Here is a 26,456-nt window from a genome sequence, read left to right on the forward strand (position 1 = left end):
TATGCAATAAGTACAGATAATGATGGTAAAACTGTAAAGAAAAGTCATTATTTAATGCTATTTAATATGTTGCTATTGGAAAATCAACCTAATTGATATGTAACTATTAAATAGTAAGCATTTACTGAGAAAGTAATGAATATATCTCTATAACTATAGTAATTTATGATGGTTTATTAAAACACAACATATATGAACATATGTGTATGTGAATATGAATATTACTAAATGTATCTCAAGACTTAGTAGCAAGATTATTATGACCAAATTTCCTAATTGTGCTTTTGTGTTTTAAAAAAATATATGATGACTTTTACTCGCTTAATTTTCTGATGCAAAAAGATTCAATACTTCTCTATTTCAGAAACTTAACAGATTAGTTATGGGACAAAGTCTTACATTTTATGCTATAAATGCAAGGAATTTATCAGGCATGAAATTTAGTCAGAACAGTTTGCAGCTCAGTAAAACATTACTGGAGGCAGCCTTTAAAATCAGAACACAGAGGTTATCTAATTCTAATGTAGCTTTCAAAAAGAATGGTAAGGATTTTACAACCACTAAACACTTGGTTCTTTAAATTTGCCTTTTCTTAATTTTATCCATCAGCTCTAATTCCAGATAAAATTATAATTTTTCTGTTGAAGTGTACGTGGCATCAAAGGTTTATTCATGTGAGTCCACCATTACCATGGGCTCAAGAGAGTTTAAACATAAAAACATATGCAAAATGTTCCATTAAATTCCTCTAAGAAAAGCAAGAAAATCTCAAGAAATGTATTGGGAGTGGATGTCTGAGATGGATTGTAGTTATACACAAAAATGCTTATTTGTAACCATAGCCTTTATTCTCTGATAATTGTATATTACAAAGGTCACTAGCCTAGGTATAGACCTGGAAGCTTCTAGACTTTGTACAATCTAGCCTAGGCCTAGAATGTTGTTTTGAGCCTCTAAGATTTACTGCTGAATAAGCTCACCCTTTCTGAACTCTGGCTGGCTGGTTCAAGTTAGCCGTTCTGGATCAAATTCCTCACCAATCTGACTGATTCAATCGAACTTCTCTCTCATCCTCTGACTTCATCGCTATGCTTGACTTCAAACCAACCCTAGCAATCTGTTCTATTCTTCTGACTCCTTCTCATTCTCTAGCTCACTCTGTCTTACCTGTCTCTAGCTTGCTTTCTTTTCAATCTGTCTTTGCAAAACTCCCTCAGTAAAACTGTCTCCTCCTCTCTCTGAGCACTGCTCCTCAGGTAGCTTTCTTTTCCTCTTCTCATGAGAGTTGGGCGTATCCTATTCTGTCAGATCCTTCTATGACTCTTTATTTTGTCTGCTTCTCAATTAGATATCACTTTCAAACTATTCTTGTCTCAAACTAATGGATAAAATAATTTCTATATCATTTTCAAGGTAAGTCTATTCAGGATTTCCTCAAACATCAGAGGGACTTGAAAGTTTGCACATGTGCCTCTCCATGGAAGCTGCATTGACAAGTCCAGGCTATATCACATAAACTTCTTCAAAAGAAGTATGGTGCTAATGAAGAACTGCCCATGAAGAAGTAGGAATTTGCTTATTGTACTTGCCTGGGTAAGCTTTGAGTTGAACACATTTCCTGACCTCCACGCACATTTGTTGGTTATCTTCTGCCTAATAATCGATAAGAATACAGAAATGTAGATAACCAGACTCTAATTTTATTCTGGAAATATTTGATAATAAATAGATGCATTGTCATTTAAACCTATAGACCTCAGAACAATAGGAACAGATATTTACACCCATTCTTTTTATTGAGTTGAGGAAATACAATGACATCATGACCTACTCACAAGGTTAGTTTGAGTGGTAATCTGGTGCATCTGAATTCACCGAAATGCTTTGCAGCTTCCAGTGAACTATGTCTTAGATTCGGAGGTGAGAATCACATTTTTCTCCAATTCTCAGAACCTCATATAGTAACATGTAACATAAAATACCATAATGTTAAATGCTTTCAAAGCAGATAGATAAAGGTTGCACACACACACACACACACACACACACACACACACACACACACACACTCTATACATATGCACACATATGCAGATACATAAACACATACATGTATACTACACACACACACATATATATATACATATATATATATATATATATATATATATATACTCACAAATGCACAAACACATGAAAACACACAAATATCCACACATATGCATACACATATACACATATTCTCCTGGGGTAATTTTATAACATAAATGGTTATGTAAAAAAAGACATTATCAGAGGGTAAATACAGGAAGGATATATGAACATGTTTACCACAACTCATACTGTAAAAGCCACATGTATTTTGTTACCAAAAATAGCTATACTTAATTCCTGGGGAGTACCTATTGTTCCCCAGAAATTGTTATTTTTTTAACATCTTGGTTTTGGGTTGGGGATTTAGCTCAGTGGTAGAGCGCTTGCCTAGGAAGCGCAAGGCCCTGGGTTCGGTCCCCAGCTCTGAAAAAAAAAAAAAAAAAAAAAAAACATCTTGGTTTTTTTGTTAATAGAGCTACACTTTACATGTAACACATCGCACAGGGAGAATTTCAGCATAATGAAGGAAGTCCCTGGACTCAGTGAGACCTGGGTAGATTACAGAACGCCTATTTCTTAATAAAGAAAACATGAGAAAGTTTCTCAAATCATATGAGTGATTCCAATTGCGTAGCTAAGGGAACTGATACTCACGTGATTATCTGCCTTAAATTTATTTTGAGATTTAGCTAGATTATATAGAGATATCAGTTAAGATGTGCTTGGCATTTAAAAAAATATCAATTCAATTTTATAGTTCATAGTTTTCGATTATTTTGCTATCTCAGTTCACTAAATTCACCAACAGTTATACTCAAATTATAGAAGCAATATTAGAATATCTCAGACATCTACATTTTACTTTGAGAATATTTTCACATAGAAGCATTCACATGAAAGATTTATTAGACATATCTTTGCAAAAGAATTACATTGATAGTTATCATCATTAAATGAGATTAGCTAAACAACTACAACATATTATGGGCCATTAAAAAGTCTTCATTTTTATTAAGGACAGAGAAAACACCCACAGACAGAAGGAGCTAACACTAATGAAACATACTTCATTCTTCCCATTTGAATGTAGGCAATATTTACAGAAAGGACTTGAATCTCATGGGCATATAAACTACAGATTTTAATACTTAATCCCATTCAAAGAGATAATACCAATCAGTCCTGTAAGTCACGTGGTACACGTCAGAGGACGCATCAAAACATAGATGTTAATGGTACTTGCTTTGCTTTTGATAGCCTCAACATTGCTCTTCATTTTGCCATAAAATGTTTGTCAAACTATTTGACCTTTATGCCTTATTTTGCTCATCTGTAAGGTGGACAGAGCAACAGATAAGCTTAGACCACAAGGTTGTAGCAAGGTTCTGATGAAACACTAAAGTGTTGATACTCTAATATCGTTAAATTGATACTGTGGTTATTTTCCACACACACCTTGTGGGAAATGACAACAAGTAATATACATCTGGCCACTTGCAGCCAATAGACAGTAGAAATGGCATCGTCTCTCTACTCTGCAATGAGCTTTGTACTTTTCAATGCCAGTTCATAGTCAAGTGCCCTGGTTCCAGATTCATACATGAGATGTCTTCATTTGTTTCCTGTTTAGCCCAGAGATTGCTCAGTTTAACATCTGTTCACAGTGCTTCATGGTGGCTTCTGCTGGAATTCTAACCAGCACTAACACTTCAGTTCTAGTGAAACACAATAAACCTCATTTGTACATAAGATATTAGATTTCTGCATCTTATTTCTCACACAAGTCTTCCACCTCGAAAATTTTCTTTTCTTTATTACATTGAACAAAAATAACTTAGGAAAGGGAATCAGGGGCTCAGTGAAAGAAAGACCTTAAAGCCAACCTGCTATTTAAAGAAGTAGAGGCTGAGAAAGCCAATTGACTCCAGAGTAGAAAGTCACTGATTAGGGGATGTGGGAAGGAAGCATTCCACACACAGAAATTCCCAGCTCATGAAACTATAAATATAGACAAGAATATGAAGGTACTTGTCACGTCCATGCCTCAACTATGAAATTAATGTTGAATGTTAGCTTGTGTTAATGTCACTTGGCAATGTAATTCTCTGTAAGAACATCTGTACAAAATTTCAGATAATCCCAGGGGTGCTTGGGGAGAGGGAGAAAGTCAAGCAGCTAGCACTGTGTGAAATTAATTAAACAGACATTTTACTGTAAGGAAGCCGTGTGCTGGAAAGTACCTCTGTTTTGCATGCCTGTTCCTTCTCACCTGCAGTGTTCACATTTGTCTACCAGTCTCATGATGAAAGAGAGCAATGTGTCACCTTATGCAGTTAGGAAAGCTAAAGTTATAAAATGGAAGGCCAGGGTTACAACTATAAAAATAAAAAGCCTTTGACAATATTTCATAGTCACTAAAATAGAATAACAACAGATATATTTCTAAATATTAAATTGTAAAAAATTACTATATTCCTGACTTATATTTTTTTAATTATTTTAAATTATTTGAAAAATGATTATGTTGTTTTAAAATATAACAATATTCTATATAACTATTTGGACAATTTTTTCCGTTAACATTTTATTGTAGACAATGGTGTGTTTTGACTTGCAGCTATATTTAACTTTATTTCAATTTTGTCTTCTGTACTCTGTTTTAGGTAATTACATTCTTTCTTATTGTCTCATTGTTTTAAAATAATATTTTCAATACATGTTACATTCTTTAAATTCGTCACAACTATATTTCTTATCATGCTAATCTGAACATTCTAGAATTTTAATTTCAGTTATACTTTTTCTTTGCCCTCAGCATTTTTAAAAAACAGGTTACAACAACATATGATATTGCCTTTAAAGTACAATATATTTATTACTTGCACCATATCTACTAAGAATTAGCTCTTTTACTATTTACATACTTTATTAGCTGGTCCTAGAGTAGACATCGGATAGATGAAAGGCTTTTCAGGATTGAGATAAATATCATGGCCTCATGTTTATATGATTATCTCAATATCAAATTCCAGGTCCTAAGTCCTTTTGATTCTCTGAAAACAGCAGTTTGCTCCCTTGAATCTCATGAATCTGCTTTACCAGCAGACTTTGGACTGATTCTTTTTTTCTTTTTATGGTGAATTTCTCTGTATTCATTCTCCTTTTCTTCAATTAGTACTCCTGCACTGCCTTCAGTACTCCACACCCCCAGAATGAACAAACTTCCCTAATGGAATATGTGGAAAGAAAGAAAGAAAGAAAGAAAGAAAGAAAGAAAGAAAGAAAGAAAGAAAGAGAAAGAAAGAAAGAAAGAAAGAGGGAAGAGAGGGGGAGGGAGGGAGAAAGAAAAAAGGAAGGAAGGAAGGAAAGAAAGAAGAGAGCAAGAGAGAGAGAGAGACAGAGAGACAGAGACAGAGACAGAGACAGAGAGACAGAAAGACAGAGAGACGAGACAGATTCAAAGGTTGGTGTTAAAGGAAGGCTTACTCATTTCCCTGAAGAGTTACTGCTTTCCACGTCACTACTATTCTGTGACTTGGTACTTGATCTGAAATGACTTAAATTCACTTGGCTTGCCCAGACTAGATTTAGTCCTTTCAGTTGCTTTAATGTGAATTCACATGCAAGTGAGGTTTCCATACTGGAACTCACAGTCTGAGGAGGTGGGGGCAGAGTGCTTTGAGCAACAACATGCCTCTAGTCTGAATTAAGAAGTGTAGAGAAGGCAAAAATACTGTTATTTTTCATAATGCTTTTTTTTTTCTTCTAGGCAAACAAAATTAGACTTTGTGCCAGGGAGAAGCAATGTGTAGCTTAGGGAAAATTATGAAACAGAAGGAAATGGAGTGAACAAAAGATAAATATTCAAAATATAATCACGCCCTGGAAGTCTCCAATGTACTAAATCCTTTATGAATTGTGCTTCTTTTCATGAGATACTAGATATAATCATGGGCAAGTTTCTGTGCATGGGCTTCATTAGCATACCCTTCTTGTTAAGTGTAGCAAAGCTTAGCCACAGTATCACAGGAGGAAAAGAAAATGGACCCAGAGAGAAAAGAGAGATGGCAGTTTAGATTTGTTTGGGGAAAAGTACATATCCCTGGAAACCGTACAGGATTTATTTTTAATGAAATAACACAATTCAATGTATATCTTTTTACATAACATCGTCAATAAAATGCTATAGTCCTGGACCATTTGGGATCTCTAACACGACAGCAACAGATAATTGTCTTTGTGAGGAATATCAGCAAACAGTAATATCTGTCTTTCTTGTTTTTTTTCTATTCTTTCTTTTCTTTTCTCCTCTTTCTCTCCCTCTCATCTTTCTTTCCTTCCTTCCTTCCTTCTGTTTTTTCTTCCTTTTTTCCTTTTCTTCTTTCCAAATGTTAGACAATAATATTGGAAAACTGGAAACATGCACATCATTGACTTAAAATCCTCAAAATGACTGAGGGAAACCTTTTGGCAAAGAATGGATGAAGATCAGTGCGGCCCCACCCTCAAGTATTTTTGCTTAAGTTTGTTATTTCTTTGGGGTTTTTTTGAGAAATAGTGTCAATTTTTATAGCTAGAGCTGGCCAAGTACTAACAGGTTATCATCCTGCTTTAGTCTCCAAGTGTTGCGACTGCACATATGAGGTACAATTCTTTGCTCCTTTGTTCAAAGACAAAAGACAAACATATCATTCTCACAGACATTAAGGACTGTGCATTAAGGATTGCTTTTTAAAATTGTAAACATGTAAAGGGCCAGGGCCAGCCATCTACCTAGCACCGATTCTTGCTACCCAATTGCTAAGACAATATGCAGAAAGCGTCTCTCTCTCTCTCTCTCTCTCTCTCTCTCTCTCTCTCCCTCTCTCTCTCTCTCTCTCCATTTGTTGCCTGTCTGTCTGTCTTCTGTCTGTCTGTCTGTATGATGTATATATGTATTTGCACCTCTCCCCATCTCTGGCCTTCCTCCCTGTCTGCCATCCTCTGTGGATGTGTTTGATTTTTCCCTAAACCTTCAAAAGATATTTTCTACTTATAGCTATTGAAAATGGGAGGAATATGATAAAGGTACAATCCAATGACCCATTCTAAAGAGACATATTCCATTGGGGCATATTGCAGTAAGTTTCTATTTCAATGAGAGATGACTACATATTAAAAAGAACAGTGCCATAAAGTTTTCAACTAAGGAAAAGGGAACATTTTTACTAAGCCTTGAGAACAACCATATTTGTCCCACAATCAATCACATTACTTTCTGTGTATGAGAACTGTATTCGTGTTTCTTTTTCAATTTGAATGTCTTAATTGTTACAACAAACTGTGATTGCTGTACACGTTAGTGCACACCTGTAATCTTCACACTCTACAGGCTGAGGAAGAGAGATCGCTAGTTATAAGACAGCCTGGCATAAAGCAGGAGACCAATTACAAGACAGCCTGACTAAAGAGGGAGTCACTAAAACACAAGATAAAATTCCCAAATAAGAACAAGCACACACACAGAGAACAAGTATAAAATCGTATGGATTTCTTAGATTCAAATCATCGGCATAATTGTAAAAGCTCATCAACAAAATATTTGCTTTGATTCGTATGTCAAAAGAAGTCTATCACACAAGTGTCACACCTGCAGAACACATACATCCCTCAGATTTGTTCTTGCATACATAGTAATAATATCTATAAACATTGTGTAAAGGATAAAGAATTAGAAGATAATGATCACCCTGTTTCTGTAGCCATATTCATTGTCATACCAGGAAATGAGCCGATCCTTCATATTCCATTTAAGCACTAGAATGTTCCTATCCCCACTAATGCCCTATGATTGCATCTCTGACAGATGCTCCTACTCTCCCTGAACACTAAACTGGAAATTTAGAGATTTATTACCACCTCCTTGCTTCCTAGAATTTCCCCACTGTGGTTAATATCTTTAAATATATGTCAAAAAAGTTTTAAGATACTATTTTATTTAACCTTTGGTAATTTCACAAATACATTTGAATTAGTGAAGGCTGGATGCCCAAAAGTACTGAAATGCTAGGGTGGTGGGCAGGAGCACTCTCATGGAAACAGGGGGAAGGGGTGGGATGTGGGGTTTTTGGAGGGGAAACAGGGAAGGGGTTAACATTTGAAATATAAATAAAGGAACCAATAACAAATATCTATTATTATCACTTCTTCCTTCCCTTTCTGACTCCCAGTGTCATGTTCCTAGATGGAACTTCAGTAATATACACAGCGACAGAATGTTCTTTCTAGTGGGTGTACACATCACACTCTACGACGTTCCTCACAATTCAGAAATCCTGGAACATGTAGGCTGCACTTGAGTTGACGTTGATAAATTAAGGTAAAATTATGGAACCACAGAGTAAACATGTATCTAAGTCACTCTGACAATGTGGTGTTAGTTTTCTGAGAAACAGAAACTTAAAAATTTGTTTGAATGTTTGGCAAAACTTGGTATTTAGAGACTTTCAAGGTTTTGTTTTTTTAATTTGTTTGTTTCTTTGTTTGGCCCACCCTGCCTCTTACGTTATTGGTTATTGGTTATAATGTACATGTTCCTGGTTAACAAGATTAACGACGGCTGGGTTTTCATCTGTAATCATATACAATGCACTGTGACCATCTTAGAGATTTGATTTAAGGGCTTGTTCAAAGCACTCAAATAGGATAAATTTAAGCCACAAGTCCTGCATAGGTATCTACTAGCAGTTACTAAAATCTACAAGGAGTTTTATTTTTTTTAATATGCTGAATGTCAAAGTTAAAGACAGCAACGTTTTTTTGTTCTTCTCTGGAGTATAGACAGTATACGTGTAATTTATCTTACTTGCATCCTTGGATTCTCTGGTATAGCTCTTTTATAGTCTCACCTTAGAAAAGTCCTCGATGATCTTTAGCCAAAACAGTCCCATTATCCCAATAACAAGCATGAATAAATTGAAAAATACCTCAGCTAGTCTTTGTATTTATGAAAGTATGTATTACATCTGTCATTCAGCACCATGTCAAAGGATGGTATATCATGAGAACAATTCAATCAGAATTTATCTTCCAAATATCTTTATTTTATGCTTTCAGATATTTCCACTCACACGTTGAAAGACAGTAATTTTGTACTAGATTCAAACCCGTGTCTGAAAACTATACCGTCTGTAAAATCATGACAGTCATGGCAAAGTCGCAGCGCTCTCACATGCCCAGGAACTCTAGGCATTCATGCCCTCAATTTTCTGCCCCTTCTCCTAGAGGATCCTACAGTCAAACCCACTCCATGTTCTGTCACTCAGCACAGAGCTCATTCATTTTCCTGGACTACCACCAACAAGCTAAACACCTCAGCTTTCCACAAGCCCACCTCATATTTCATAAACATACAGGACATTACAGCATGAAATCTAGAAACTATTTAAATTCTACGAACATCAAGGATTTTATTGAACAGCCAAATACTGGTTTTATTTTGAATTATATCTGAAGGGCACAATGAAGCACTGGTTACAGAGTAGATAAATATGTTAATATAGTCCTTGTGCTGTGTTCCATTTTCTATACCTTCCATTCAACTCTTCTCATGTTACGGCTTAGAGAACAGCTAAATTTCTCTGAGTTAATTTAAGTCGCACCAAAAAAACCAAAACCAAAAACAAAACCAAAAAAGCCAAAAACTAAAACAAACGAACAAAAACGTTTCCTTTGACTTGGAGAAGCATGAGTGGTTTTAACTGACTGAGCTTCAAACTCAGTTTTTAGAACTTGGAGAATCTTTATAGTAATAAGTTTCCATCTTTCTGCAGTCTCTCCTATCTGTCAGACAACTTCCGAGTGTTCGACACTTTTCCACTGATCTTACAGCTCTCTACGCTGGCCCACATAGTGCAGCAGTAAATGTCTGAGCTGTATTCTACCTCAGGTCACTGCATCCACATTTCCTGCCACTTTAGAATGCAGCCACATGCAGTGAGCGAATCACCTCCCCATTGCCTGATCCAGCCGGTGACTGTGAAATTAAACTATTCCTTTCAGCACAAGTAGGCTTAGAATTGTTTGGTAAATAACAAAGGAAGGATCTTTTTCTATGAAGTCTTAATTTCCATCCATGCATAATATGTATTTACTCTGTAGCCTGGTGTTATTTAATAATTATCTGCTTAAATCACATCATGGATCAATTTATCAAGTCTGAAATAAGGAAATGACATGACCAAAACTTTTAGCTTTGGAGATTATGGATAGCTTCTGTTGATCCTTCCTATTGAAATGTTGACATATGCACAAAGAATAGAAATTGGCTACATAAATGGAAACTGAAAAAAAAATAAATGAATAAATGAAAAAAATGATCACATCCTGGGTACAACCTTGATGTATACATAAGCCTTACATTTCGTTACACACATCCCTGTCCCTGTCCCTTCCCTGTAAAATGTGATAATACACATTTGACTTCTCTCAGGTAGAAACTATTCAATGAAGACGAGGATGCAAAGCAATTTGGTTCCTCAGAGGTGACAATTTTACAAACAAAAGACATTATCTGGATGCTGTTGTTATTCAGCGATGCTATAAAACCTCACAAATGCAGCCAAAGGGGGGAAGTCAACCTCGCACACCATTGAAAAAGCTTTTATCTTCTTTACTTTTCTATCTTAGATAGAAGCATTAGTTAAAAAAAAAAAGAGTCTTCTATACTTGACAAGACTGGAAAGAAATATCGTTAGAGATGTAAAAGAAATCTGTATGCAGGTAAGGATTCAATAATACACGTTTCCTAGATGCATGAAATCATGATAATACAGATGCAAATGATTAGCAGAATCATTCTAATTCGCCTTTAGTTTGCTTTCTTGGTTACCCAATAAGTTAAATCCTTTAAATCTACTTTATTTTGATATAAATTGTGTATAATACAAGACACACAGGTTAGCTATAAAGTTCAGTGAACTGAGACAAATGTATAAATTCAAATAATAACCCCTAGCCTCATCAAGATGTAGGGTATTTTCAGCTCATTGGAGGCTTTCCTCATGCTTCATTGCATTGAACCAGAACTCACTAGAAATTAGGTCTTCTATTTAAATAAGTACCATTACCTTAAATTCAAAATTCCCCTGTGTGGATTCCTGAGTAGAGAAATGGGAGCTCTGTCAGCAAGAATCATCAGTCATTCCATTATTTTTTTTCTTACTATTAACATTTATTGATGGAATGGATACACACAAACACATTTTTAAAGCTCTTATGAGCTATTCTTATTCCAGCTCAATTTTTGTCTGCGTGTTTCTTATCACAACTTGTAATTGTCTGTGTACCTATGGATGTTCACTTAAAATCTATCTCATTACTGGACTTGAGACCATACGGAATTAAGAACCATGATTTTTTTTCTTAAGTTTTAAATTTTTATCTGTATATTTTTCAGGAATGCAAGACACTTTCTTTGTACCCTGAGAACTCTATCAATTGGACTTGATAATTATTATCTGTACAGTGATAATAAATATCTGTATTAGTCAGATTTTTGTCAGAACTGATAGAATGAACACACACACAAACATATATATATATATATATATATATATAATTTAGTAAGGAACTTATTAGAATGGCTTACATGCTGTTGTCTGAATAATTCAACAATGCTGTGTACTGACAGAAAGGTCAAGGATCCAGTAGTTGTTGAGTCCATCAAACTAGTCTCAGGAGTCCCAATCCGGTGCTAGATTCCTAGGGAGGTCCTAGAGCTCTGCAAGTTTTCAGTCCACATTGGGATTCTAAAGATGTAGGTCCTAACACCAGCAAAGGAACCTCTCAGGATAGATAAACTGTCCAATGAGCATGAGGGCAAGTAGGTGAGAAGCAAAAGCATCCTTCCTCTGTGTTCTTTTTATGTAGGCTGCCTCCAAAAGGTGTGACCCATATTTAAGACGGGCCTGATGACCTCACATGAGTGGTATTGGAGTGGGTCTCCTACCTCAAATAATCTAACCAAGAAAAGAAATATTCCCATGGGTGTGTCCAGTTGCTTCAGTTTTAGTTACTTTGAGACACCATGAAGTTAGCAATTAAGATTAGCCATCATAACACCTTATTCATTTGTATAGCATTATCACGTATCTATTCTAGGTAGGTGAGCTGTATTGAAGGATGTAAGGGTAGAAAAGAATTTGTACTAAAGATAGTGTATTTTATGCTAACGCTACATCTATATGTGAACAAAATTTTCCTGGTATTATAATTTTTTTTTGGATTTATTTTTTTTATTAAATTGAGTATTTCTTATTTATATTTCAAATGTTGTTCCCTTTCCTGGTTTCCGGGCAAACATCCCCCTAATCCCTCCACCTCCCCTTCGTTATCGGGGTTCCCCTCCCCACCCTCCCCCCATTGCCGCCCTCCCCCCAACAATCACGTTCACTGAGGGTTCAGTCTTAGCAGAACCAAGGGCTTCCCCTTCCACTGGTGATCTTACTAGGATATTCATTGCTACCTATGAGGTCAGACTCCAGGGTCAGTCCATGTATAGTCTTTAGGTAGTGACTTAGTCCCTGGAAGCTCTAGTTGCTTGGCATTGTTGTTTATAAGGGGTCTCGAGCCCTTTCAAGCTCTTCCAGTTCTTTCTCTGATTCCTTCAACAGGGGTCCTATTCTCAGTTCAGTGGTTTGCTGCTGGCATTCGCCTCTGTATTTGCTGTATTCTGGCTGTGTCTCTCAGGAGAGATCTACATCCAGCTCCTGTCGGTCTGCACTTCTTTGCTTCATCCATTTTGTCTAATTGGGTGGCTGTATATGTATGGGCCACATGTGGGGCAGGCTCTGAATGGATGTTCCTTCAGTCTCTCTTTTAATCTTTGCCTCTCTATTCCCTGCCAAGGCTATTCTTGTTCCCCCTTCTTAAGAAGGAGTGAAGCATTCACATTTTGATCATCTGTCTTGAGTTTCATGTGTTCTATGCATCTAGGGTAATTCAAGCATTTGGGCTAATAGCCACTTATCAATGAGTGCATACCATGTGTGTTTTTCTGTGATTGGGTTACCTCACTCAAGATGATATTTTACAGTTCCAAACATTTGTCTATGAATTTCATAAAGGCATTGTTTTTGATAGCTGAGTAATATTCCATTGTGTAGATGTACCACATTTTCTGTATCCATTCCTCTGTTGAAGGGCATCTGGGTTCTTTCCAGCTTCTGGCTATTATAAATAAGGCTGCTATGAACATAGTGGAGCACGTGACTTTTTTATATGTTGGGGCATCTTGTGGGTATATGCCAAAGAGAGGTATAGCTGGATCCTCAGGCAGTTCAATGTCCAATTTTCTGAGGAACCTCCAGACTCATTTCCAGAATGGTTGTAGCAGTCTGCAACCCCACCAACAATGGAGGAGTGTTCCTCTTTCTCCACATCCTCGCCAGCATTTGTTGTCACCTGAGTTTTTGATCTTAGCCATTCTCACTGGTGTGAGGTGAAATCTCAGGGTTGTTTTGATTTACATTTCCCTTATGACTAAAGATGTTGCCCTGGGTTCGGTCCCCAGCTCTGAAAAAAAAAAAAAGAACCAAAAAAAAAAATATGTTGAACATTTCTTTAGGTGTTTCTCAGCCATTCGGCATTCCTCAGCTGTGAATTCTTTGTTTAGCTCTGAACCCCATTTTTTAATAGGGTTATTTGTCTCCCTGCGGTCTAACTTCTTGAGTTCTTTGTATATTTTGGATATAAGGCCACTATCTGTTGTAGGATTGTTAAAAATCTTTTCCCAATCTGTTGGTGGCCGTTTTGTCCTAACCACAGTGTCCTTTGCCTTACAGAAGCTTTGCAGTTTTATGAGATCCCATTTGTCGATTCTGGATCTTAGAGCATAAGCCATTGGTGTTTTGTTCAGGAAATTTTTTCCAGTGCCCATGTGTTCGAGATGCTGCCCTAGTTTTCCTTCCATTAGTTTGAGTGTATCTGGTTGATGTGGAGGTCTGTGATCCACTTGGACTTAAGCTTTCTACAGGGTGATAAGCATGGATCAATTTGAATTCTTCTACATGTTGACCTCCAGTTGAACCAGCACCATTTGCTGAAAATGCTATCTTTTTTCCATTGAATGGTTTTGGCTCCTTTGTCAAAAATCAGGTGCCCATAGGTATGTGGGTTCATTTCTGGGTCTTCAATTCTGTTCCATTGGTCTATCTGACTGTCTCTGTACCTATACCATGCAGTTTTTATCAATATTGCTCTGTAATATTGCTTGAGTTCAGGAATAGTGATTCCCCCTGAAGTTCTTTTATTGTTGAGAATAGTTTTAACTATCCTGGGTTTTTTGTTATTCCAGATGAATTTGCAAATTGTTCTGTCTAACTCTTTGAAGAATTGGTTTGGTATTTTGATGGGGATTGCATTGAATCTGTAGATCGCTTTTGGTAAAATGGCCATTTTTACTATATTAATCCTGCCAATCCATGAGCATGGGAGATCTTTCCATCTTCTGAGGTCTTCTTCAATTTCTTTCTTCAGAGTCTTGAAGTTCTTATTGTACATATCTTTTACTTACTTGGTTAAAGTCACACTGAGGTACTTTATATTGTTTGGGTCTATTATGAAGGGTGTCGTTTCCCTAATTTCTCTCTCTGCTTGTTTCTCCTTTGTGTAGAGGAAGGCTACTGATTTATTTGAGTTAATTTTATACCCAGCCACTTTGCTGAAGTTATTTATCAGCTTTAGTAGTTCTCTGGTGGAACTTTTGGGATCACTTAAATATACTATCATATCTTCTGCAAATAGTGAAATTTTGATTTCTTCTTTACCAATCTGAATCCCCTTGATCTCCTTTTGTTGTCTGATTGCTCTGGCTAGAACTTCAAGAACTATATTGAATAAGTAGGGAGAGAGTGGGCAGCCTTGTTTAGTCCCTGATTTTAGTGGGATTGCTTCAAGATTCTCTCCATTTAGTTTAATGTTAGCTACTGATTTTCTGTATATAGCTTTTACTATGTTTAGGTATGGGCCTTGAATTCCTATTCTTTCCTGGACTTTTATCATGAAGGGGCGTTGAATTTTGTCAAATGCTTTTTCAGCATCTAATGAAATGATCATGTGGTTTTGTTCTTTCAGTTTGTTTATATAATGGATCACTTTGATGGTTTTTTATATATTAAACCATCCCTGCATGCCTGGGATGAAGCCTACTTGATCATGGTGGATGATTGTTTTGATGTGCTCTTGGATTCGGTTTGCCAGAATTTTATTGAGTATTTTTGCATCGATATTCATAAGGGAAATTGGTCTGAAGTTCTCTTTCTTGTTGGGTCTTTGTGTGGTTTATGTATAAGAGTAATTGTGGCTTCATAGAAGGAATTCGGTAGTGCTCCATCTGTTTCAATTTTGTGGATTGTTTGAATAATATTGGTATGAGGTCTTCTATGAAGGTCTGATAAAATTCTGCACTAAACCCGTCTGGACCTGGGCTCTTTTTGGTTGGGAGACCTTTAATGACTGCTTCTATTTCCTTAGGAGTTATGGGGTTGTTTAACTGGTTTATCTGTTCCTGATTTAACTTCGGTACCTGGTATCTGTCTAGGAATCTGTCCATTTCCTGGAGATTTTCAAGTTTTTTTGAATATAGGCTTTTATAGTAAGATCTGATGATTTTTTGAATTTCCTCTGAATCTGTAGTTATGTCTCCCTTTTCATTTCTGATTTTGTTAATTTGGAAACACTCTCTGTGTCCTCTCGTTAGTCTGGCTAAGGGTTTATCTATCTTGTTGATTTTCTCAAACAACCAACTTTTGGTTCTGTTGATTCTTTCTATGGTCCTTGTTGTTTCTACTTGGTTGATTTCAGCTCTGAGTTTGATTATTTCCTGCCTTCTACTCCTCCTGGGTGTATTTGCTTCTTTTTGTTCTAGAGCTTTTAGGTGTGCTGTCAAGCTGCTGACATATGCTCTTTCCTGTTTCTTTCTGCAGGCACTCAGAGCTATGAGTTTTCCTCTTAGCACAGCTTTCATTGTGTCCCATAAGTTTGGGTATGTTATACCTTCATTTTCATTAAATTCTAAAAAGTTTTTAATTTCTTTCTTTATTTCTTCCTTGACCAGGTTATCATTGAGTAGAGGATTGTTCAACTTCCACGTATATGTGGGCGTTCTTCCCTTATTGTTATTGAAGACCAGCTTTAGGCCATGGTGGTCTGATAGCACGCATGGGATTATTTCTATCTTTCTCTACCTGTTGAGGCCCGTTTTTTGACCAATTATATGGTCAATTTTGGAGCAAGTACTATGAGGAGCTGAGAAGAATGTATATAATTTTGTTTTAGGATAGAATGTTCTATAAATATCCGTTAAGTCCATTTGGCTCATGACTTCTCTTAGTCTGTCTACGTCTCTGTTTAATTTCTGTTTCCATGATCTGTCCATTGATGAGAGTGGGGTGTTGAAATCTCCTACTATTATTGTGTGAGGTGTAATGTGTGTTTTGAGCTTTAGTAAGGTTTCTTTTATGTATGTAGGTGCCCTTGTATTTGGGGCATAGATATTTAGGATTGAGAGTTCATCTTGGTGGATTTTTCCTTTGATGAATATGAAGTGTCCTTCCTTATCTTTTTTGATGACTTTTAGGTGAAAATTGATTTTATTTGATATTAGAATGGCTACTCCAGCTTGCTTCTTCCGACCATTTACTTGGAAAGTTGTTTTCCAGCCTTTCACTCTGAGGTCGTGTCTGTCTTTGTCTCTGAGGTGTGTTTCCTGTAGGCAGCAGAATGCAGGGTCCTCATTGCTTATCCAGTTTGTTAATCTATGTCTTTTTATTGGGGAGATGAGACCATTGATGTTGAGAGATATTAAGGAATAGTGATTATTGCTTCCTGTTATATTCATATTAGGATGTGAGGTTATGTTTGTGTGCTTTCATTCTCTTTGTTTTGTTGCCAAGACGATTAGTTTCTTGCTTTTTCTAGGGTGTAGCTTGCCTCCTTATGTTGGGCTTTACCATTTATTATCCTTTGTAGTGCTGGATTTGTAGAAAGATATTGTGTAAATATGGTTTTGTCATGGAATATCTTGGTTTCTCCATCTATGTTAATTGAGAGTTTTGCAGGATACAGTAACCTGGGCTGGTGTTTGTGTTCTCTTAGGGTCTGTTTGACGTCTGTCCAGGATCTTCTGTCTTTCATAGTCTCTGGTGAAAAGTCTGGTGTGATTCTGATAGGTCTGCCTTTATATGTTACTTGACCTTTTCCCTTACTGCTTTTAATATTCTTTCTTTATTTTGTGCATTTGGTGTTTTGACTATTATGTGTCGGGAGGTGTTTCTTTTCTGGTCCAATCTATTTGGAGTTCTGTAGGCTTCTTGTATGCATTGGGTATCTCTTTGTTTAGGTTAGGGAAGTTTTCTTCTATGATTTTGTTGAAGATATTTACTCGTCCTTTGAGCTGGGAGTCTTCACTCTCTTCTGTACCTATTATCCTTAGGTTTGATCTTCTCATTGAGTCCTGGATTTCCTGTATGTTTTGGACCAGTAGCTTTTTCCACTTTACCTTATCTTTGACTGTTCAGGCGATGATTTCTATGGAATCTTCTGCTCCTGAGATTCTCTCTTCCATCTCTTGTATTCTGTTGGTGATGCTTGTATCTATGGCTCCTTGTCTCTTCCTTTGGTTTTCTATATCCAGTGTTGTTTCCATGTGTTCTTTCTTGATTGCTTCTATTTCCATTTTTAATTCCTTCAACTGTTTGATTGTGTTTTCCTGGAATTCTTTCAGGGATTTTTGTGATTCCTCTCTATAGGCTTCTACTTGTTTATTTATGTTTTCCTGGAATTCTTTCAGGGATTTTTGTGATTCCTCTCTGTAGGCTTCTACTTGTTTATTTATGTTTTCCTGTGTTTCTCTAAGGGAGTTCTTCATGTATTTCTTGAAGTCCTCCAGCATCATCATCAAATATGATTTTGAAACTAGATCTTGCTTTTCTTGTGTGTTTGGATATTCTGTGTTTGCTTTGGTGGGAGAATTGGGCTCCGATGATGCCATGTAGTCTTGGTTTCTGTTGCTTGGGTTCCTGTGCTTGCCTCTCGCCATCAGATTATCTCTAGTGTTACTTTGTTCTGCTATTTCTGACAGTGGCTAGACTGTCCTATAAGCCTGTGTGTCAGGAGTGCTGTAGACCTGTTTTCCTGTTTTCTTTCAGCCAATTATGGTGACAGAGTGTTCTGCTTTCGGGTGTATAGTTTTTCCTGTCTACAGGTCTTCAGCTGTTCCTGTGGGCCTGTGTCTTGAGTTCACCAGGCAGGTTGCTTGCAGCAGAAAAGTTGGTCTTACCTGCGGTCCCGAAGTTCAAGTTTGCTTGTGGGGTGTTGCTTATGAGCTCTTCGAGGCAGCAGCAGCCAGGAAGATCTGTGCAGCCCTTTCCGGGAGCTTCCGTGCGCCAGGGTTCCAGATAGCGTTTGGCATTTTCCTCTGGAGTCAGAGGTGTGGGCCGAGTGTAGACTCTTCTGGTTTCCCAGGCGTGTCTGCCTCTCCAAAGATTTAGCTCTCCCTCCCATGGGATTTGGGTGCAGAGATCTGTTTATCCTTCAGGTTCAGGCGGTGTGTCCAGTATTATCATCTTTAGCTAGTTAGATAGTTTCTCTTAATTGGGTTACAGTTGATAATGTTTAGATGAAAAGCAACAAGGATTACTTACTTCAGAATTGTCATGCTCCCCATTCAACACATTTACACTGATTTTAGAGTCACATTTTCCTGCCTAGTATTTGCTCTTTGCTAACTGTTCTTCTGTTAGTTGCACAGTTTCTTTGAGCTATTAGTTACATCTTAGGAGTTCAGAAATAATGATTTCAATTTTAAACTGATCATGATAGTTGGAAGAGAACAGATATATTGGTGAAGACACAAGGGAGAGACAGTTGCAGAGAACCTGTGTTCTCTGCAGGTGAACCATACTGCTTTTATTACAACCTGTTTCCAGCCTATATCTCTTCTTTCCACTGCATGAAAGTCAGTGGGTAAGGATCAAAGTTCCAAACCCTGTCCGTTGGTCACTATTGGTGCCCATATTATTAGACTGCAGAGCTCTACCTTCTGGAATTAGTAGCATGCTCTTCAGGGGCATAGTATGAATTACTGCCAGAATCCTTTTCTCTGAAGAACCACAAAGGTTTTAGGAGCTGTGCATCCAGAACTAGGACAAATATCAATAGTAATTTACTTAATCAGATGCTTGTTTCAAAATGTTTTTTCCCCACTAGTTGTAGAAAATATAGTATTCCCAATGGGACACTCGAGAGTGGTGTTGAAGAAAAAAAAATACACACTGAGGGGCAATGTTAATTCTAAGAAAACTCTTGTCAGAAAAATATTTGACTGGGGAGTCTATCATAAAATGTCTGATACTAATTAGATTGAAAGCCTGATTGAAAGCTTGTCAGTAAGATGAACCATGACAAGGTCTGGGACTGAACATAAGACTCTCCTTTATGAAGAAAGTTGAAGAGTAATTTAAATGGTTCTTGATAGCAACATTGGGCCTCTACATGCATGTTTTCCATATGTATGAGAAGTCATAGACATCTGGGTCTTCTTCAAGTACATTTACAACACACACACACACACACACAGAGAGACACACACACAGGAAAATGTAACATAGTAACCCTGTATTAAATAATTAGCATACAGATAATTTTTTAAAAGGGCTAGGGGAGATGGCTCAATGGGCAAAATGATTATCACATGTGTGTGAGGATCAGAGTTTGAACATCCAGAACCTAGGAAAACACCAGAAACAGTAGCTTGCATGAGCAGTCCCAGAGTCCCCTCAGTGAGGTGGACAATGTTCTCTTGGGGACACCTTTTCTTTCTTCCCTTATTTTCTTCCTCCTTTCATTTCTTCTTATAATAAAATAACCACACTCAAATTAGAGTTTTTCCTTGGTTACAATACAAGGGCAACACAGGATCGCTGATTAATCTTTCATCCTTCAATGTCTTTTGTTTTTTAAATCTCTCAGAGGATTCATGGAAGTGCCAGGTACGTAAGGAATTATTAGTATTGGGCTCTATCTAGATCTCCTTTTTATTACTCAGTGTTACACACATACATTCTTATTAAAAAAGAAACTCCTCAGTGAAGGAAATAATCCCTTTCATTTTCCAAATAAGAGCAATGTAGCTAACAGTAAGAAGAGACTTGACAGTAGAATTCCCAGGTGAAACCCTTTGTCATTTTCTTATTTAGTGAAATGAACATGCGGGGAGAATACATTAATTTTATTACAGGGCAAAGGAACTCAAGTCATCCCATCCTTTTGTACTGAACTCCCATTTGGCACACAACCACCGCTACCTCATTCATTAGATTACCAGAGCTCAAACAGCTTCTGATTTTGGCACTGTATAACAGTACCCAGACATTCCTACTTTATTAAATCAGAGTTATTGGCATAGGAGATGTTTTGAACATAAGCTTTCTAAGGGGCCGATAACATGTCAGTTGCAGCTTACCATCAGACTGGGTTACTGCCCACTCCTTAGACAAACAGATAAAAGCCTATTTATTCTATTCCTTAAAGGGTGCTCTGGGATCATAAAATAAGACAGGTCAATTATGTGCTTATAGGAAACAAAGGCGATAACAAAGTCAACTGTGTAAATATTGCTTTGGAAGTGATAGGGAAACAGTCATCAATTAGAGATGTGCTGGAAATTGCTGCCTTATCTATTTTTACATTACTCCCCCCACCTGCTTCTATGCCAGCAATATTAGAGGATTAGAAAGAAGAACACAAACTGATTGCCAAGGGAATAGATTTGTTGTGTAAACTGCATTTTAAAAGTACGACTGCAAAGGGGTCTACTGTGGGACAAACTGCAACTTCCCCCAGTGAGATTTTTATGTTTATTTTCTTTCCTGGGTGGGGGAGTGGCCAGTGTGGAGGGTGGATACAGTAGGACAGGGAGATGAGTAGGATTGCAGTGCATGGTGCAAATTCACAAAGAATAAAGAGTTATTTTTTATAAAGATATGGAAGACACTGAAATAATAGAATCAGAAGAAAAATCTATGGTGCTCAAGATAAGGTCCCTTATCCCTTGCATGGTGGGAGATAGAGCAAGGTATCAGACAAAGTAACACTTCCATGTAATGTCAATTCTCTTTGGTAAGAAGTATTTAAAGCATTATTTATGAAACTAACACACATGCATTAAAAAGTTGAGTATAAACTTTGTATATCTTCTTGATATAAAACTTTAACAGTCACATGAGTTTTGTGAATGCATTTTCTCTCTTTAGCTGTCGCTTATATATCTGTGGGGAACACCTCTCTGGCATCAGTGATAAATGTTTTAAAGAGTAAGTACTAAGCTTTGTTATCAGCGGTTGTTGAAATCTCAGCATGTACACTTTTTTTTTACACATACTTCTTTTCTCTTTACTTGCTTTGTGAAAAATTCTAGCCATTGATAATATTAGACCCTAAATTGGACCCTCTCTTTTCCTTTCCTTGGATTCACTTAGGACAGCAAGAAATGTATCCTCAAAGAGATTTCTATCTGTCTTTTGCTGTTAAAAGATATTAGAAACTTGAGTGGCCACTACCAGAAAAATCAGGAAGGCCGTCAGTAACTGTGGCTGCAGGATTTATGTGAGATTATCCTTAAATGTGACCAGGAGAAAGTGATAGAAAGTAGTATTGACTTATGATCAGAGGTTGGGGAATATTAGGACAATTGTCAGAAGTTGAGGGTGATATGGAAAAGTATTGTCAGAGGTGGGGGGGCTATTGGGGTTATTGTCATTGGTCAGGGATTATTAGGTGGTATTTATGTCATTAGAGTTTCTGCTCTCAAAATGATGCAAGGAGCTAATTCTGTTGAGAGAGAGAGAGAGAGAGAGAGAGAGAGAGAGAGAGAGAGAGAGAGAGAGTTAGTTCAGTGGAGAAGGTATTGTTATAACCCCACATTCGGTTCTCCTGCTTTCTGGTTTCCTTTTTGCTCTCCAGTGAGATCTCTTCCTTATAAATGGGTTCTCACCACGAGGCCATCAACCAGCAGGAAATGTATCCATGATGGCTTTTTCCACAGCCAGCATCGTACTGTTTAGACTTTTAGCCTTTGGAATGATAAGGCAAATAAAACCTCATTTGTTTAAAGCAATAGGGCTTCAGGTATCTTAAGTAACTTTGCATAACAGAACAGAACATTAATTTAGCATAACATAACAGTACTTGGGTAAATTATGAGTATTAGGACTACCATGCAAAGTAAATACCACTAAAGAAATAGACGGAGGGAATATTTTTTTTTTACACAATCTGGTCAGAAACTTTGTTTTTCTATTATATGTGTTATATTACAGCTACCTGGGAGAATATTTAGGCAAAATATGTGAACAAGTGATTTGAGATGGAAACATGCTTGGGGTGTTAAGATGCAGAAAATTGGCCATGATGCTAACACAGAAATAAGGAGTAGGAAATAGAATCATAGCACTTCGAGTTGCTCTACATTTGCTGAAAGGGCATGGAGATATTCCAAGGGGAGTTTGTAAGCATTTGTAGTCTCCCCCTCCTCTCCCTGTGTGTGTGTATGTATGTGTTAAATATCTGCTTTTAACAATGTATTATACACATTATCCTTGTTTATCCACTGAACTCAGTAATCATTTTGTGATAATTGATTAACACTTTCTTTTTCACAAGGCTAGATTTAACTTATTCTTTTTCTTTTAATTTCACCTTAGTACTGTGGAATCACCACTGGCCCTCTGCACACTGAGCAAATGCTCTACTTTTGAGAGAGATCCCAAGTTCGTGTTTTATGGTTTAATTTTAAGGTGGGGTTTTGTTATGTAGCCCAACATGGGTTGAAACCAACACATGGATCTCCCTCATTTGGGGATCCTCCTACCTCAACCACCAAAATAGCAGTTACTGTAGGCATGTACCATTTGGATATAATATGCCATTCAGATCTTTTTTTTTTTTTCAAATTCTATCAGTTGCCATGTAGGGAGTTTTGTCATATGTATATTTCATATTAACACATATAGAAGAAGCACAAACAGTAAATAGCATCTATATCTGTCAAGATCTGGTTCAAAGTATAAAGAATATAAAATTAAAGTCTGAGTAATTCAGAATGTAAATGCAGTGTACAGTCATTAGGCAAAGTGAGCAATTGTAACATAGTATATTTTCATTGCTTATGTTAGCTATAACCATTATAACTATGCCCAGGAATGTAGCAATAAATGCTTAATACAATATCTACAAAATCTTTTATACTGATTAATGCAATGTTAGAATTTACACTTAGAGAAATATTGTTAAAATGAATTTGACTATATATATATTTCAGAGAAGTCATACTCAAGCATTTTCAAGAGCAAACTTGGAAACACTTTGAGGAAATTACATTTTAAAATATTTTTAAATTATTTTTTATGTTTATGTTTATGAGTGTTTTTGCCTGAAATTGGCATGCAATTTGTGAATGCATGTATTTTAGTATGAATGGTGTAGTGCAGATGAGTTATTCAGAAAAGGAGAGTGTGCCAATATTATTTAAGTCCCAAATCAGTGCAATGTGGCTTTAATACTTTCTGGCTGCTTGAACTTGGAGACCTCATTTAACTTCTTTGACCTTCCTTTCCCATTTTGTAAAATGAAAATAGAGTATTTCCCTTGTTTGGTTATTGAAAATATTATATACAAGACATGCAAATCCACTTGACTTTTGTCTGACATCTAACAGACCTCACTAGCTGATTACTGTTATTTTTTCCTGTGTGCTCCAAGTTGATTTGCCTTAGAGTTCTCATGAGGGCTGTCCTTTCCTCATGTCCCGTGATGTTTGTGCCCATCTGTAGTATGTAGTGCTATTAAATGTGTACTTCAACAGTCATTAATAAGCACCATTTAAATTGAGTGACAATGTCATCAGTGTCAAACGAAAGAAAATTAATTTTGGAGTGAAATTTGGTTGTTAAAAGAATATGGCCATAAATGCTGGTTTGGGGGCTGAGAAAGAAAACAGCAATTAATACTGTAGTTATTCACAGTTGCTGACCAGGGCCTGAGTGGGGACTACCTCACATAGCTCATGTTCTGGAAGCACTTTATCTGTGGCAGAAAGCATAGTTAATGATGCAGGTAGAAACTGTACCACTTCATTCTGCGATAGATTCAAATGGCATTTTAATACTGAGTTTATTTTGTTTGTTACAATGTTACCTTTAGGCTAATATTCAACTCTAATAACTAAACTTTCTGAAATGAATGTATCCCTTAGTTTGGAGGATTAACTTGGGCTTTTGTTTATATCAGTTTCAGGATGTGTTCAGTTAGCCTTTTGCTTTGGGCATGTAGCTACATAGTACGATAGTGGTCATGAAGTAAAGAGAAAGAGAGGGAGGAGTTTTGGTGCACTATCCTCCTTAAAGGCAAACCGTAATGACTTAATTTCTTCTACTGTGGCCCATAGTCTGAAACCTCTATCACCTTCTGACAGTGAGACAAGATGGAGAATCAAACTTTTAACCTATGGGCCTGTGGGCATGTCTCTGCTCCTTCTTCTGTTGCTGTGATAAAATACTCTGAGAAAAGCAACTTAAGAAACTGAGCGTTTATTTCAGTTCACATTTCAAAATACAGACTACCAAGATAGGGAAGTCAGGGGTGGAGGGTTTTCATAGACCTAGTTAACATGCATTTGCATTCAAGAAGCCAAGAATGTCTCCCTTGGGGTTGCTAAGCATGTCTTCTCTACTTATATTTGTCTTGGCAATGTTCCTGCCTACAATTAAAATATGTCTTGGCATCTATCTCCATATTCCTAAAAGTTATTACATACATGTTCAGAGTCCCATCTTAGGGGAGACTATATTCTTCCAACATGATAGTTAATAACCATTAGAGAGATGGCCTTCTAGGTACAAACCACATGAGCAATATCCATTTCTATTCTTAACCTTGTCACGAGTGAACTTTTCTAATTCTGATTCTCTTCCTTGCCTTCTTTCCATAAATATTGTTTGTATCATTGGTTTTGACCAAGAGCTGGTTTAGAGACAGTTTGGCTAAAATCTCAGGAAAGATAATTTATTAAAAAGAGTTTTTTTTAAGACCTTTCAAAAGAATCAATAGAGGAAAAGTAGAAAAGAAGTATAGATATAGAGCTAAAATCAACAGACCACTTTTCAAAAAACTGAAATGTGCTTAGAAGAGGCAGAACCTTATGTTTAATGGACAGAAACTCTGAGAATAAATAAGGAGAAGCTCCAAGTTGAGAGAGGTCTGTTCTATTTCTTTGCATTGACAACTTAGATATTCTATCTCTCTCTCTTTCTCTCTCTCTATTTCTGTCTCTCTGTCACTGTCTCTCTGGATATGTGTATTTGTGTGTGTGTGTGTGTGAGTGTGTGTGTGTGTGTTGTGTGTGTGTTGTGTGCATGTGTGTGTGTGTGTTGTGTGCATGTGTGTGTTGTGTGTGTGTTGTGTGCATGTGTGTGTGTTGTGTGTGTGTGTATGTGTGTGTATGCGTGTGTGTGTTGTGTGTGTTGTGTGCGTGTGTGTGCTATGTGTGTTGTGTGCATGTGTATTTGTGTGTGTATGTGTGGTGTGTGTGTGTGTGTGTGTGTGTGTGCGTACATATGCATAGGTACCCACAAACCAGAAGAGAAAATCAGATTTCCTGGAGCTGGAGTTAAAGCGCGCTGTGAGGTTAAAGGTACCAACTGTGAATGCTCAACCTGAACTTGTGTCTTCTGCAAGTGCAGCCAGCAGCAAGTGCTCTGAACCCGAGGCTTCTCTCCAGTCCCAGAAATTTCAATTGTTATGGATAGCATGCAAGAATTATCTAGGAGACTGCTTCAGTTTCTACGAGTCTGTTATTTCCAGTATTCTGATGATGGGTCATAGTGATATTACTTAGAATAATCCTTGTTCCTCTTAATTCAATTTCTTATGAGACAAAACTACAGAGATTCTAAATTAACTTAATTCTTTCATTGCTCAGCATTTAAAGAAAGAGAAAGATGAAGAAAAATTAAAAATCCCTTACCTACTCAATTAAACTTCCCCAGCTTTAGAGGATTTGACATCTATATACCTCCTTGATGGTAAATAAGATTAAAATATTGATATTTCCTACCCATGGATATACTCCACTATAAGCAAGTTTCCACTACTATGTACAAAATACTAAATAAACATATATTCTTCTGAAAACCAAAGTAGTCTAGAAAACACGGGGCCATGGTTTACCATGTCTGCAGAGATAATTCATTTCTGTGTGGCTTGTACCTCAAGTGAAATTCTGTAAACTTATTCTAAAAATATACTAATGAATATGATTAGATTTT

The 26,456-nt window shown here is 36.9% G+C and overlaps 1 protein-coding gene across 12 annotated transcripts in view; it reads right to left on the reverse strand.

Moving 5' to 3' along the window:
* The window catches only part of Lingo2 (leucine rich repeat and Ig domain containing 2), a 1,322,423-nt gene that overhangs the window by 454,294 nt on the left and 841,673 nt on the right, over positions 1-26,456 (reverse strand). The window contains exon 6 of one of the 12 annotated variants that reach the window (XR_010066382.1): positions 1,505-1,653. The exons of the other annotated variants lie outside the window; for them this stretch is intronic. The gene's annotated coding sequence lies outside the window, so the exon portion shown is untranslated. Of the gene's footprint in view, positions 1-1,504; positions 1,654-26,456 lie in introns of those variants that run through there. 12 annotated transcript variants of the gene reach the window in all.

This window comes from Rattus norvegicus, chromosome 5 (genome assembly GCF_036323735.1).
Source record: "Rattus norvegicus strain BN/NHsdMcwi chromosome 5, GRCr8, whole genome shotgun sequence".
Taxonomy (NCBI): domain Eukaryota; kingdom Metazoa; phylum Chordata; class Mammalia; order Rodentia; family Muridae; genus Rattus; species Rattus norvegicus.